The sequence below is a fragment of the Suncus etruscus genome, chromosome 11 (assembly GCF_024139225.1).
Source record: "Suncus etruscus isolate mSunEtr1 chromosome 11, mSunEtr1.pri.cur, whole genome shotgun sequence".
NCBI classification, from domain to species: domain Eukaryota; kingdom Metazoa; phylum Chordata; class Mammalia; order Eulipotyphla; family Soricidae; genus Suncus; species Suncus etruscus.
The window spans coordinates 40,103,979-40,116,962 of record NC_064858.1 but is presented as its reverse complement, the minus strand read 5'-3'; the positions used below and the strand labels follow the sequence as shown (position 1 = coordinate 40,116,962).

Genomic DNA, 12,984 nt, shown 5'->3' with positions numbered 1-12,984 from the left:
AACAGTCTCTTCCCCCAAGGAGTGAGCAGTTTGTTCTGTGCTTCTGTACCCTCACCTGCATGATATCCTTAGAAGCCAGAAGCAGAAGAGAATCCCCATCATTTCTCACATCTGTGCCTCTTTATGGTCCCCCTCTTGCCTGTCTCTCCAAACCCTATTCTCCCCATTCTCCCTTTGCTCTCTATATTTCTGTGTCTTGCCCTGGTATGACTGATTCCAGCCACAGGACCTTTGAATGTGCTCTGCCCCCACTTGCGTTGTTCTTCCCCCACATAGTCTATGACTTTTCCTCAGTTCTTCTGGGTTTGCTCTCCATAAGTGTTAGCTCCTCTGGAAGAAATCAATACACCCCTATTTTCCTTGCTCCCTTTCTTATCTGTCTGGTGACTACCACAATCCAATACATAGTCTTGGGGGCTTAAACATTGATTCCCTCATTTTTATGCGAGCTGCAATTCCAAGATTAAGATTTTGATTGATTTGACTGGGCTTCTGGTGATAGTTCTCTTCCTGGCCTGCAGAATCATGGGTTCTTGCTCTGTTATGTACTTGGGGTTGGGGAGAGAGGGAGAGATAAAGAGAGATAAGTAGAGACAGAGGGAGATGAAGGTAGAGAAAGAAAGATCAACCCCTTTCTCCCTTAGGATTTCACTACTTCTCTGAACTTAATCACCTTTTTATAGTCGGAGCTTTGAATCTATTGGGCTTCATCATGTGATTTTTGGAGGATACACATGTTCAGTCCATCATTCTCCCCTTGCCACTGTCTGTCCTGTCTGAGTCATGGCCTGTCAACTCTGGAAACCTGGCCTTGCTTCTCCCTGGAGGGCAGGTACAGGTTGAGTGAGGTTCCACTGGTCTTGCCCCAGAGGTTCTGCTACCCTATAGTTCTCCTGGTCCCACTCATGGCTTTCACCAACACTTGGTCCAGGTGCATTGCAAGATTAGACTTGAGAGGAGCCCCTTGAGGGGGACCCTCGAGCAAGGTCACAGATTCTGCCTTGAAGTGAACCAGCCCAATGAGGGGAACTAAGTGGCATTGTTAGATGAGTCAGGACAGGGATAAGGTGGGGACATGGGGGATGAGCTTGGGGGTGGCACTGGGCAATCAGTGAAGGTTTTCAGAGGCAGTTCTGGTGGCCATTACTCTAAGATCATTCTGCACTCTGTCCTCCACATAAGGCTCAACCCCTATATGAGAAGACCCCACACTGCTGAAACTGCTCTCTGGGACTCTCCTGTTGTCCTAGGGAGGGGCATCTTGGCCACACCCTTTGATCTGAGGGTTGACCATCACCCCTAAGTTTTCTTGGTGAGTTGTAGTCTTCTGGAGGGTCAGTACAGTGTTTGGCCTTGGTCCTTATATAGAACCTGACTCATCACCATTTCTGTCCAGGTGTTCCTTCCAGGCGTGCATTCTAGGTGTGCATCCTAAGTGTCATTCCAGGTATACATCTAGCTGTCATTCCAGGTGTGCACCCACATAATTCCCTGCAAAGGAACTGGTCCTCTCAGGACTAGAAGACCTGTCTGGGGATTTGAGTTGGGGACAGAGGTCACCCATTTTCTGCCCTCCCATACCCTCTTCTGCTTCTTAAGGTAGGACTTCATAGATACAATGGATGCCAATTCTGTTCAAACATAATCTTCAACCAGGCCCCTTCTACCAACATTACAAGTTCTGGGCTCTGGGCAATGGCAGTGCGTGAAAGAGGAAACCCTGGTTCTTCTGGTTCTACCCCCACACAACAGGGGGTAACACAGCTGCCTAGAATTACAAAGAAGGTACTGAATAAAAGGAGGCTGGGTGGGGTGGGAGTATGAGGATGAGAGGGCAGAGTTGGTGGTATAACCCCAAGAGGGAATTTAGGATTTGAGTAAATTAATGGAGCATAATGGAGACTGGCCAAGAGGGATCTCTAGGAGAGAGCCTGGGTCAAGTTACCTGCCTATTTAATGCATAATAGGGGAAGCAGGGAGACTCCTTGAGATTTCCTAGGTAGGTGTCAGTGACTTGGATCTTGTTAGCAGTGTAGGTGATAAGAAGTGGTAAGATTTGGGACCTGCTTTGAAGATGTTTAAGTGTGATTTGCTAATGCATCAAATGAAGACATAGCTTCTTTAACACCTTTGTTTAAAGCACTGCAATAGGTTTTATGTCAGGAACTCAGAAGAACTAAAATCTAACTCAAGTAGGCTCCCATAAGTAACTGAACAGTCTAGCCATGCATGGGCTTCAGGCACAGCTGATTTCAGGTGCAAGTGTGTAGTTCCTCAGGATTTAGTTACTTTCTCGATTCATATCTTAATAGCTGACATCATTTTATTTCTTGTGCTGTCTCCCAGCAGCTGCAGGCCTGTACAAACCTTATAGATGCCTAATGGCACAGGAAACGGTATTTCATTCTTAATAGTTTCAATAAAAATTGGTGATTCACCTACCTTAAGTCATCTGTACATCACTGCCCCCAAATCTCCAGGTGTGGGGACATAAAACACACTGATTAGTGACCCTTGTCATGTGCTCAGCCTAGGAATGGTGGCAGAGAAGAAACATGCCCCCCACCTCAAATAATTGTGCATGAAATAGATGCTGTGTAGGGGGCAAAGTGATTTACACTACCTAGGGATAATAAGAAAAATTTATTTTTAAATAAATGAGAATTCTGCTATCTCATTTTTCTTGTGTCACAAACTAAGCTTTCCTGGAGACACAAAAGTAATTGCAGCAACGAGAGCCACGGTTTTCAAAGTGCCACCCCACCCATGATTCCACTGCAGAGCCTGGGTCCATGCCAAGCAAAGGAACTGGAACCCGAAATGCTAAAAAGCCACATTCTCTGGTCACCTAATGAATGGGCAGGAGCAGAACAGTCACACTATATTTCTTACATTCAAGGGAGGGACTGACACTAGCTGGCCATTGTGCAGGAGACAAGAAAATCCTAAAGCAGCTGGTAGGGTGTAGAACAGGAGATAATGGGGGAAGGCATGGGCTAGTGCTCCCCGCACCACAATCTCAAGTTCAGATGCCGAGCCAGGGACAACCAATGACCAAAGAACATGAGGGGGCTGTGTTTATTTAAGACCCCCCCAAAAGTGTTTTGTCATATTGAATTATTCAGATGCAAGTTCAGGGACACTTGAGAAGGCTCCTGCCCAGCACAGCCAGAGCAGAGTAGAGTGGCCTGTTCTATTGGGCCTTGATGGCCAGCTGGACTCATTTATAGAGGCATTCCCAGAAGACACAGTTTCTGCTTCCTTCCAGCACCCCTTCCTCCCACTCCCCTTTCTCCCTTTCAAAGACACCTGATCACGTCCTGCAGTTGTTTTCCTTGGGTGGTTGAGCTCTTGCCTGTATTTTACTTGCCCCAGGCTGATTTATTCTTGCCTTTTAAGCATCTCTACTCTCCAGTCCCCAATTTTCCCCAAGAAATCCTTAACTTGTCCCTCCCCACCACAGCCAGGCATAGTGCCTGGGCCACGTGACATGACAGGGGAGGGCTCAGCTCCTGCCATTGCATAGAGAGGCCCAAGCCAGCACTTAAGTAAGTGTAGAAAAGATTTGGTTCCAACCTGCCACTGGGACATCTCCCTGGTTACCTTATCTGAGGCTGTTTTCTCCTCCTGCTGCACTGCCTGGGGTCTCATTCAGGTTCAGTGGCCATTTCACTCCATCCTGGGGAGCTTTAAGTGTTTACTTGGAAAATGATATGCCCCTTCTCTCCTGCTGCCTCTCCTTTATCCATCCCTCACCCCTACTGCAGTTGAACATCAAATGGCAGAATTGCTGCTCTGTGTTCTGGTTACACCCATCTTCCTTCTCTTATGGAAGCTCTGAATGGGTTTGGAGTTGGAGGAGGGGTTCGTTGATGGTGGTGGTGGGGCTGCAGAGGAGGGATGAAAGAGGCCCCTTGGCTTCACAGAAAGCACAATAGAATAGAGGTACAGGCTCCATCCAGGTCTGCCACTTAGGAGCAGCCTGTCCTATGTGATCACTGAGTCTGTCTGTGGCCTCCGTTTCCTCATCTGCACAACCCTGCTGAGATTCAGGCTTCCCTCGGGAGTGCATGAAATAGGATATGGGAACCTTCTTTCTCTTACCAGAACCCCCACCTAAGTGGGGGCTGTAGTGGACTGCCTGGATGACTTACAGAACCCCCAAAGTGAGCTTGCCCCCAGCACAATACCTCCTTTTCCTCATTCCTGCCCCACAGGCAGCTTCTACGGAACTAAGGTGCTACTCTCCACCATCCTGCTCCCCAACACTATTGGGTGGGCCAGGCTGGCCAAGTTTGCCTGTTCTTTTTTGCTGTGTCCCATCCTGGTACCTCCTGTCCCAGTGGAGCCTCTTCTCCCACCCCATTCACTGGCTAGGAGCCACCTAACTGGTTTCCCTAACTGGTTTCATAATGCAGATTTGGTTACAAATGCTTTCATTTGCCTTCTGTGGCCCTCAGTACTTCCCCTGATGTCCCACTTCATGCAAGCCTGCCTTGGTCCTGTCTCCCTCCTCTCTGGCAACTCCCTGGCTTGCACACACAATACTCACTTTTCAGGATCAGTTCAAGAGTCACCTCTCGGATCCTGACATACAGAGAAATGAAATGCAACCTGGAGAGATAGCACACGAGGAGGTAGGGCATTTGCCTTGTACTTGAGCTAACCTGGGTTTGAATCCCCAGCATCCTATCTGCTCCCATGGGCATCAGCAGAAGTAATTTCTGAATGCAGAGCCAGGAGTAACACCTGAGCATTGCCAAGTATGGCCCCCAAATAAAAACAAAAAATAAAGGGAAATACCAGCAGCAACATAATGTCCTCCACCATCAACCACTAAATACTAAGTGGGGAGTGTTTGGTTCCCTGGGAGAGACCCAGGAGACAAACTCTCAGAGAGGGGGTTGTTGGCCACCTCAGGCCAGGATGTTGCAGGAGGAAGCAAAGAGTAGGGCTAGCTGGGTCTCCAACTGTCTTTCTGTGGGAGGCAGAGGTTTGAGAGACCTCCCAAAGAATCCCTAAGGCTACTTGTGGTGGTACTTTACCCACTGGATGGGACAATTCAGTGCTTGGATCCAGTGGTGCATTTGTTGCACAAGAGATGCAATCCCTGCCACCAGCACAAGACAAGCACCATGGTGCTCAGATGGCATGACACACTGCCCATGGCTTCGTGGGCCATGGCCAACTCCAGGCCCTCATCCTAGGCTCTGACCATGCTTCCTGCATCCCCAACAACACAGTGTGTACCCCTGTGGCTGCAGAAAGCATCTGCATTTCCAGTTTTGACTTTCTAAACCCTCTTCTGTCCCCCAGTGAGGGGACTCTGGGAGCTCTGTCCTAGTTACATAAATGATGGCACCTCCTTTCAGCGCCTCTCCTGGGCGTTTTCCTTTATTTACTATTCTTTCCTGTCTTGCACTGTCAGCACTTCACAGCTTGGCCATGTGCCTTTTTTTTTTTTTTTTTGGAGCATTTTAGATGGATTCAGGACAGAATGGGATCTGGGAACAGCCAACTGACCCCATTGTGCCTGGGCAAGCTGACAGGGAACAGGGATGGGGACACCCCAACCTTTCCTCTAGTGCCCTGTTCTGGGAATCACTGCCTGGACTGCTTCCAATTGTATGCCTGAAGTAGGAACTGTACCCACAGTGGCAGGGTCGACCCCAAAGCTCTCACCTAGAGGCACTGCTGGTTTCTCTTCCTGTACTCATGCTGTCTCCTCTCTGTGGGGGATCCCTCCCTTTATTCCTAGCAGCCCCCACTTAGGTCTCTAGCACATCCTAAGTTTTATGCATGCATTGGCCTTATCGAGGGTTATGATTGAGAAGAAAGGCAGCCTGTGTCAATAGGAACATTGGCTGTCCTTGTCCTTGACCTTGAAGCAAGGAGTCCTATAAGCCTTTCCTTCTCTCTCTCTCTCTCTCTCTCTCTCTCTCTCTCTCTCTCTCTCTCTCTCTCTCTCTCTCTCTCCCCCCCTCTGTCTCCATTTCTCTCTCTCCCCCTCCCTCTCTCACACACACAAGCCACACTCAGCCTGGCTTCTTTCCACTCACAACCTGCTCAGTTCCTTGCCTGCATCCCCTCCCCTTCCTCTCCCTCCTCTGCTCAATTTCCAAAGGGTTGAGTCCTTGTTGCCAGCCCCACAAGTCCACTGCTGTGGCTTTACCTCTCAGCCACTGTTCCCTGAGACCTGGCCGGATTCTCCATTCTTGAGTCCATTTTTTCCATAGCCCACAGAGTATTGGTGCCACCAACTGCCTGGTAAAGCAGAGCAATCACCTTTCCTGGGGTTAAGGCGGTCCAAAGTTGAAATGAAGCCAAATGTCCTCCTCTCTGGTTCCTTCTGGAAACTCCAGGGAAGAGCCCATTCCTTGCCTCTTCTTTTGCTTGGAGGCTGACAGCTTTCTTTGGCTTGTGGTTGCATCATTTATCTTCACCTTATCTTTGGTGCCTTCTCTCTGCCCTTTCATCTTACTGAATCTCCCTTATTAGAACCCTATGATTTCATTTAGTTCATCCAGATAATCCAGGATAATCACCTCTCAAGAGTTTGAATTTACTCTCACCTGCTAGTAAATTTATGCCATAAGGCTGTAAAGTCATGGATCTGAAGATAATGACATGGACCTCCCTGGGGACCATTGTTTAGCACACTACAGCCTCCTTTTGAAATCCTCATACTTTTCTCTTTAGAAAACGTAGGCTGGTTCCCAGGGCCTTACAAATTAAAATCTAATTCTGAAAGTTTGAATGGATTAAGTGTTCGCCTTGTACCTGCCATGTTCCCAGAAGATTAGCACCTGCAGAATTCTCTGGAAGGCCCCACCACTCACCCTCATTTTCTCCACCACATTTTCCCTGTGCTCCAGTTCTACCATCAGGAGGACTTCTACTACCTCCTGGTCTTGTCCAAGTAAGTCCTCCCACCTGTAATGTCTCTCCTGTTTTCCTCTGCCTTTGAGAGTTTTTCCTCTTTGGCCCCCATAGCATCTCACTGCACCACAGTCAGTAAATGGGTACACAACAGAAACTTGATGTATGGTTGACTGACGATAGCAAAAATGATCAAGAGAATGAATGGCATGAAGGAAGATGGCTCTGCCTTATTCTGGCTAACTGAAATGGCTCATAGATTTTAGCCAAATCAGCAGCCAGAGATTCTGTTGTTTGGCACACCTCTCCCACCTCCTGTGATGGTGCTGTAGGTACCACACCCATGCCTTATGCTTCCTGCCAGTTCTCTTGCACAGCTGTCTGGCTTATGCTCTGGCACCAGGACATTCAGCTTGTGCCCAAGCTGCAAAGTGTTGAGAGTTTCTCCAGAAGGGTCATGCTCAGCCTGTGGAGGATAGGAACAGGTGGGGAGATATTCAGAGTTCTTCCTCTTGCTGGGGTGTTCCACAGCCTCTCAGAGGGTCCCCAGTAAGGCTACATCTCAGTTGATCATAGTAGAACCCACTCATGAAAGCATCCCTGTATCTCAGTCTCCATTTCCTTGTAATATCTCTCAGAATTGCCCTGTAAATCAAGGGCTCACCTCCAGTTCCAAGCCGTAAAGTTAATTGGGTGTGATGAGAGCTCCAAACTGAATTATTGCGCATAGGAAAAAAGCCAAATTAAGAAAAAAGTAACAAAATCTAAGGTAGGTGAGTGCTTGCTGGGTGCCAGGCACTGTGATATCTTCCAAAGAATTTTATTTAACACACACACACACACACACACACACACACACACACACACGGGTTGCTCTTTTCAGTCCTCTGACATAGATGAGGAAACAGGCTGGGGGAGAGGAGGTTACATATTAAATGTAACTCTCTTGGTTGTTGTATTGTTTTAGGTTACCAGAACAAGCCTTCATGTAGAATAGGAGGCAAGATATTGGAAAAAAGAGGGAAGAGAGAGGGAAAACAGTCAGAGGATGGGCCTAGGGTTGCTTTTTTTTATTTTAAGTACGGAAATTAGTTGGCATTCACCCTACTCCTGTCTACTGTACTAGTTGAGTTCACTTACCACAGCCTGAGCTGTGGTGACTCTTGGCCACAATCTACCCTCTCTTTGGATTTTTCTTCCTTTCCTCTATCTTTTGGAAACTCAATTCCATACCCCAGATTGTTCTCTTCCTTTAGACTTGAAATAAGAACTTAGTTGCCATCCTCCTAGACAACTGGTCAGCCACAGCACTTTACCCACTGCTATTCTTACATTTTCATCCTCTTACGTGGTCTATCCTCTTTACAAAGAGGTAGGAAATTTAGTATATGAAGAATCAAAGCTGTCTTCATCCACTCAGCTGGCCCAAATGGCTCCTCACCCTTCAGGCTGGGATCTCTATAGCTCCAGTATTTGTCCTCACTTGCCAATGTTCAGTTGCAAGGTCAGCTACATGGAAAATGCCCATATCTTGACATTCTACTAGTCTCCCATAGGTGAATGGGAGTCTATAAGATTTTGGTCATTGCCTTAGGGCTTAGTGTGCACAATAGTTTGGTTAATGACTGTATAGATTTGGTGGTGCTTCATTGATAGATGTGCTTCAGGGCAGCCATACTGCAGAGAAAGCTGTTAACCCAAGTTGGTTTGTGGCTAGGCTTTGTTGGGTCTGACATTTGGGTACCTATTGCAGATGTCATTTTCTGAGCTCCAGTCATGTCTTTACCAAACACACAAACATTTACTACTTGTAAGTAGTGTGTCAGATCAGTTTTAATTAGCATGTTTGTTTTCAAATTAATCACTAATAAGCACAAAGATGGGTTAAACAAAAGCCAGGACCATCATTTTCACACATGGGGAAGGGGATCTTTCTAGTCTGTTTTCTCTACATTTGGCTGTACTTTATGAAAGCAAATGAGACTCAGCATACTGTTTGCATTCTTCCTTTTTAGCATGTAGGAATACATCATGATATCCTAGATTTTCATGTATCATCCATCTCCTAGAGAAATCAAGGTTTCTTTACCTAGTTCTCTTTTGTTGAATATACAAGTTGCGTATGAATTTGTACTTTAATACATCATAAAGCATAATCTTAAACATTTTTGAACATAGTACTTGCCTGTGCATCTCAGATGAATTCTCCAAAATGTATTTCTAGTCATAATTTTAAAGGTATAGGGAGCAAGCTATTGTGCAAAAAGTAGAATGCTTGCCTTGCACATGGCTAACCCAAGTTTGATTCCTAGCACCTCATATGGTCCCTCAAGCCATCCAGGAGTGATCCCTGAGTACAGAGCTAGAAGCAGTACTGGTATGGCCCCAAAACAAAAACAAAGTATAAAAAGATTTTTGGACCAGAGAAAGAGTATGAGGGTTAATAATCTTGACTTGCATATGCTGGTACAGTGTGATTGATACTCAGCATGGCATATAGTCCTCAGAGGATATAAAGAGTGATCCCTGAACACAGAAGCAAGTTGAAACCCTGAGCATAATCAGATGAGGTCCAAATGCCCATCCCCAAAGGAGGTTTTGTTTTTGTCATTTGTTGTTGTAGTATTTTACTTCAAAGGTTTGTACAGGGGTCTAGATAAATAGTGTAAGTAAGATGTTGGCCTTGCATGTAACCACTATGGGACCAATCTCTGACATCTTAAATGATTCCTCAAGTACTGCTGGGAGTGATCCCTGAGCACCACTAGCTGTGATCCAAGCCCTTCCTTTCAATAAAAATGCCTGTGCAATTAATCATATAATTATCAGTATTATACAGTATTCTTTGCCTTGTAGCTTTCTGCAATAATCACCATCTTTCATATAATCACTGTTTGGGCCTTTTCTTTCTAATATCTATCATCCATCTTTCATCTATCCTTCCATCCGTCTGTCCACTAATCCTGTTAATCCAATTAGTCATCCATCTCTCAGCCATCCAGCAATTTATCTTTCTTTATCTAGTGGCTACACTTCCAGAATAATTTGAACAGTAATGGAGACAGACCACTTTTTCCTATGCCTCAATTTAGTTGGTACATCTCAAGTGTTTCATCATTAAATAGGATGCTGATTATTAGCTAGAGTCACATACCCCGACAACAGGAAGAAACTATTATTTACTCTTAGCTTTTCGAATCTTAGATTATGAAAAACCTTTAGTCACCTACAGAGAAAACTCATTTCCTCAGATCAATCAGTGTGGTAGAACTCTATTATCTTCTAATATTAAACTACATTTCTTATTAGAAGGAATTCTTAGTCAAGACTTATTATGATGATTTTCACAACACATCATTATCTATGGTTCTGAGGTTATGCTAACTTTATCATATAAATGGAAAAGCTCTCCCTTCTCACAAACACCGTGCAAACACATGAGTCCAGAAGTACTCAGCCTTCTTCTGGATATTTTGAGTGAATGATTCAATGCCCCTGACCTGCATGACTGGCAGGTGAGGCCCAACAGATCGAGTGAGGCTGCACTTCTGAGTGGAGAAAATGACTCACACCACTCACTTGAATTTCTGTGCTCCTTCTACTTTCACCAGCGGGTGGCAAAGCACTTTAGAAGCTGCTTATTAATCCCCTGTGCAGTCTTATCTCAGTCACCTCTCACTCAGAGGAATGCTTTTTAAGAAAGTAAACCCTCCCACCTGGCACACTGTGATATTTTTTTCTGGCATTATCTAGTATTTTCGAATCATATAGTGTGACCACCATATCTGAGATTATTTCACCTTCCTCTACCTGTTTTACCCTCCTCTGTAGACCAGGTTTCAGGGTGGAGGGTAAGGGAGCCTAGGTCAAAGGTCATGTTGCGCCCTGAGGAGACAAATGTGGATCAGGAAGGAAAGCTGCCTTCTAAAGGAATGATAGAGGGGCCGGGAAGGTGGCGCTAGAGGTAAGGTGTCTGCCTTACAAGCGCTAGCCAAGGAACGGACCGCGGTTCGATCCCCCGGCGTCCCATATGATCCCCCCAAGCCAGGGGCGATTTCTGAGCACATAGCCAGGAGTAACCCCTGAGCGTCAAACGGGTGTGGCCCAAAAACAAAAAAACAAAACAAAACAAAAAAACTAACTAAAGGAATGATAGAGTGAGGAAATTGTGATCTAAACTGATTTAAGTATAAAACCCTATCATGCATTTTCACTCATTCTAAAACCCTTAAGCCCTAAAAAGAAGGGAACAGGCCCCAAAGTCTTATGGAAGAATGTACCTTCCTCTTCACCTACAAAGGCCCTGGCATTTCTTTATCTTTATGCATGTTTTAAACTGGTACCTGATGGCCTGGAGAGACAATATCAAGGGTTAAGCATTTGCCTTCCATGCAGCCAACTTGGGTTCAATCCCAGGCACTGCATAAAGTCTAGGCATGGCTGAAACAAAAATAATCATAATCGTAATAATAGCAATAATAATAAAACTTGTGCCTGATGAGCTGATATAATCCCTGTGCTCATTAGAGAAATGTTAGCCAAGTCTAGTGACCTGTCTCATGGGCAGCTTGAGTGGATGAATGGAGAAGTGGCTTAAATGCACATTCCCGGACCCAATCAGTGCTCACTGCTGGCATCTGTATCTGCCAGGCTGCCTAAAGAATAGTCCCCACACCACTCCATGCACCCTCAACAATCCTGCTTAAAGAGATTCTGCTGTGCAGAGCTTCTTGTTCATATCTCACTCATAAACAAGCACCCTAGTTTGCCAGCTTTGCTTCACAGCAGAGCAAGGCACACACACCTGCTAAGCAGCACAGTGGAGGGCAGTCAGCTGGTTCAAATGGATTCACCCAAATCATGAGAATGAATCATTAGACGTTGTAATCACCCACACATCTGCAAAGAGGAGAGGGAGGAGGAAGAAATTAAGGCCACAGGCCACTCAGGAAGGCTTCTCTGGACTCAGTGGACAGGACTGTATGGGAATAGTAGGAGAGTCGCCTGCACATCAGAGCTGTGCTTATTCTGCAGTGCCAGGGATTGAACTCCAGGATTTACACATGTGGAGCAAGTGTTGTGCTGTTGAGCTGTAGCCTTGGCTTCCTCTGAACTTTTATTGGTGCTTTCAATATGGTTCGGGGGAATAGCCCAGACACAGACCTTGATGCTAGAGCTTTATCTCTCTTTTTTTCTTAAATTTTATTTTATTGAAACAGTTGTGATCCTAAGAGTCCTCCATAGTCAAATTTCAGATATACAATGAGTCAGGGCTCTTCCCAACACCAGTATCAACCTCCCTCCACTAATGGTCACAGAGTGCATCCTATCCCACCACCCTTTGCCCCTGGCATGCCAGTGTAATAGGCCCCTTTGAGTTTAGATTGTTAAAGTTTAGGTCCCTTGATTCTATTATCATTGACTTTTGCTTGGATATTTAGTTCTGTTCTTATTTTTCCATACCAATGCATCCGAGACCACTTGGCCCCTGGTCCCCAGCCTTTCTTTATTCTGTTCCTCTTTGTTTTATAGAAAAATGTGGGAATATGTGGCAAAATAAAATAATGTGTGGCCCAAGGTTCTATGAAGAAGGCAGGAGCCCAGATTTAAAAGATAAGAAATTAAAAAAAATAAAATAAAAGATAAGAAATTAAAAAAATACAATAAATAATTTTTAAAAAAGTGTGCATGACAGGGTGTTTGTGTGTTTGTGTGCTTTGTGTATGTATGTGTTTTGCATAGGCACAGAAAAATATGATGAAAATAGAAAGAAAAACCTTTGGCCTAAAAACAAGGAGACCTTACCCTAAAGCACCCTGGCATAAGACCAACCACAGGCTTGAGGCATACTAAATTGTCTAACCCCAAAGTCTTTCGCTGTAGTCCCAGTAAAAGCTCTTTACAATCACAGTTGTTGCGGTCAGGTTCTTTGAGTGCTAGAGCTTTCTAAGGGAGCCGAAAACAGGAGAGCAAAGATGGCAAGACAATTAGACAACTTAGGAGGGTGTGTCAGCAAACCCAGCACTGCTGTGAGCCCCTGGAAAACTAACAGTTACCCAACATGTTTAACAGTTACTCAGCCTTTTGGGCCAGGCTATTGGGGAT

The 12,984-nt window shown here is 45.4% G+C and overlaps 1 protein-coding gene and 1 pseudogene across 2 annotated transcripts in view; both read left to right on the top strand.

Annotated features, from left to right (window-relative positions):
* Nucleotides 1-6,923, top strand: part of LOC126022877 (60S acidic ribosomal protein P0-like) — a 37,434-nt pseudogene extending 30,511 nt beyond the window's left edge.
* ABTB3 (ankyrin repeat and BTB domain containing 3) overlaps nucleotides 1-12,984 on the top strand; it is a 279,483-nt gene that overhangs the window by 84,247 nt on the left and 182,252 nt on the right. The window lies entirely within an intron of this gene.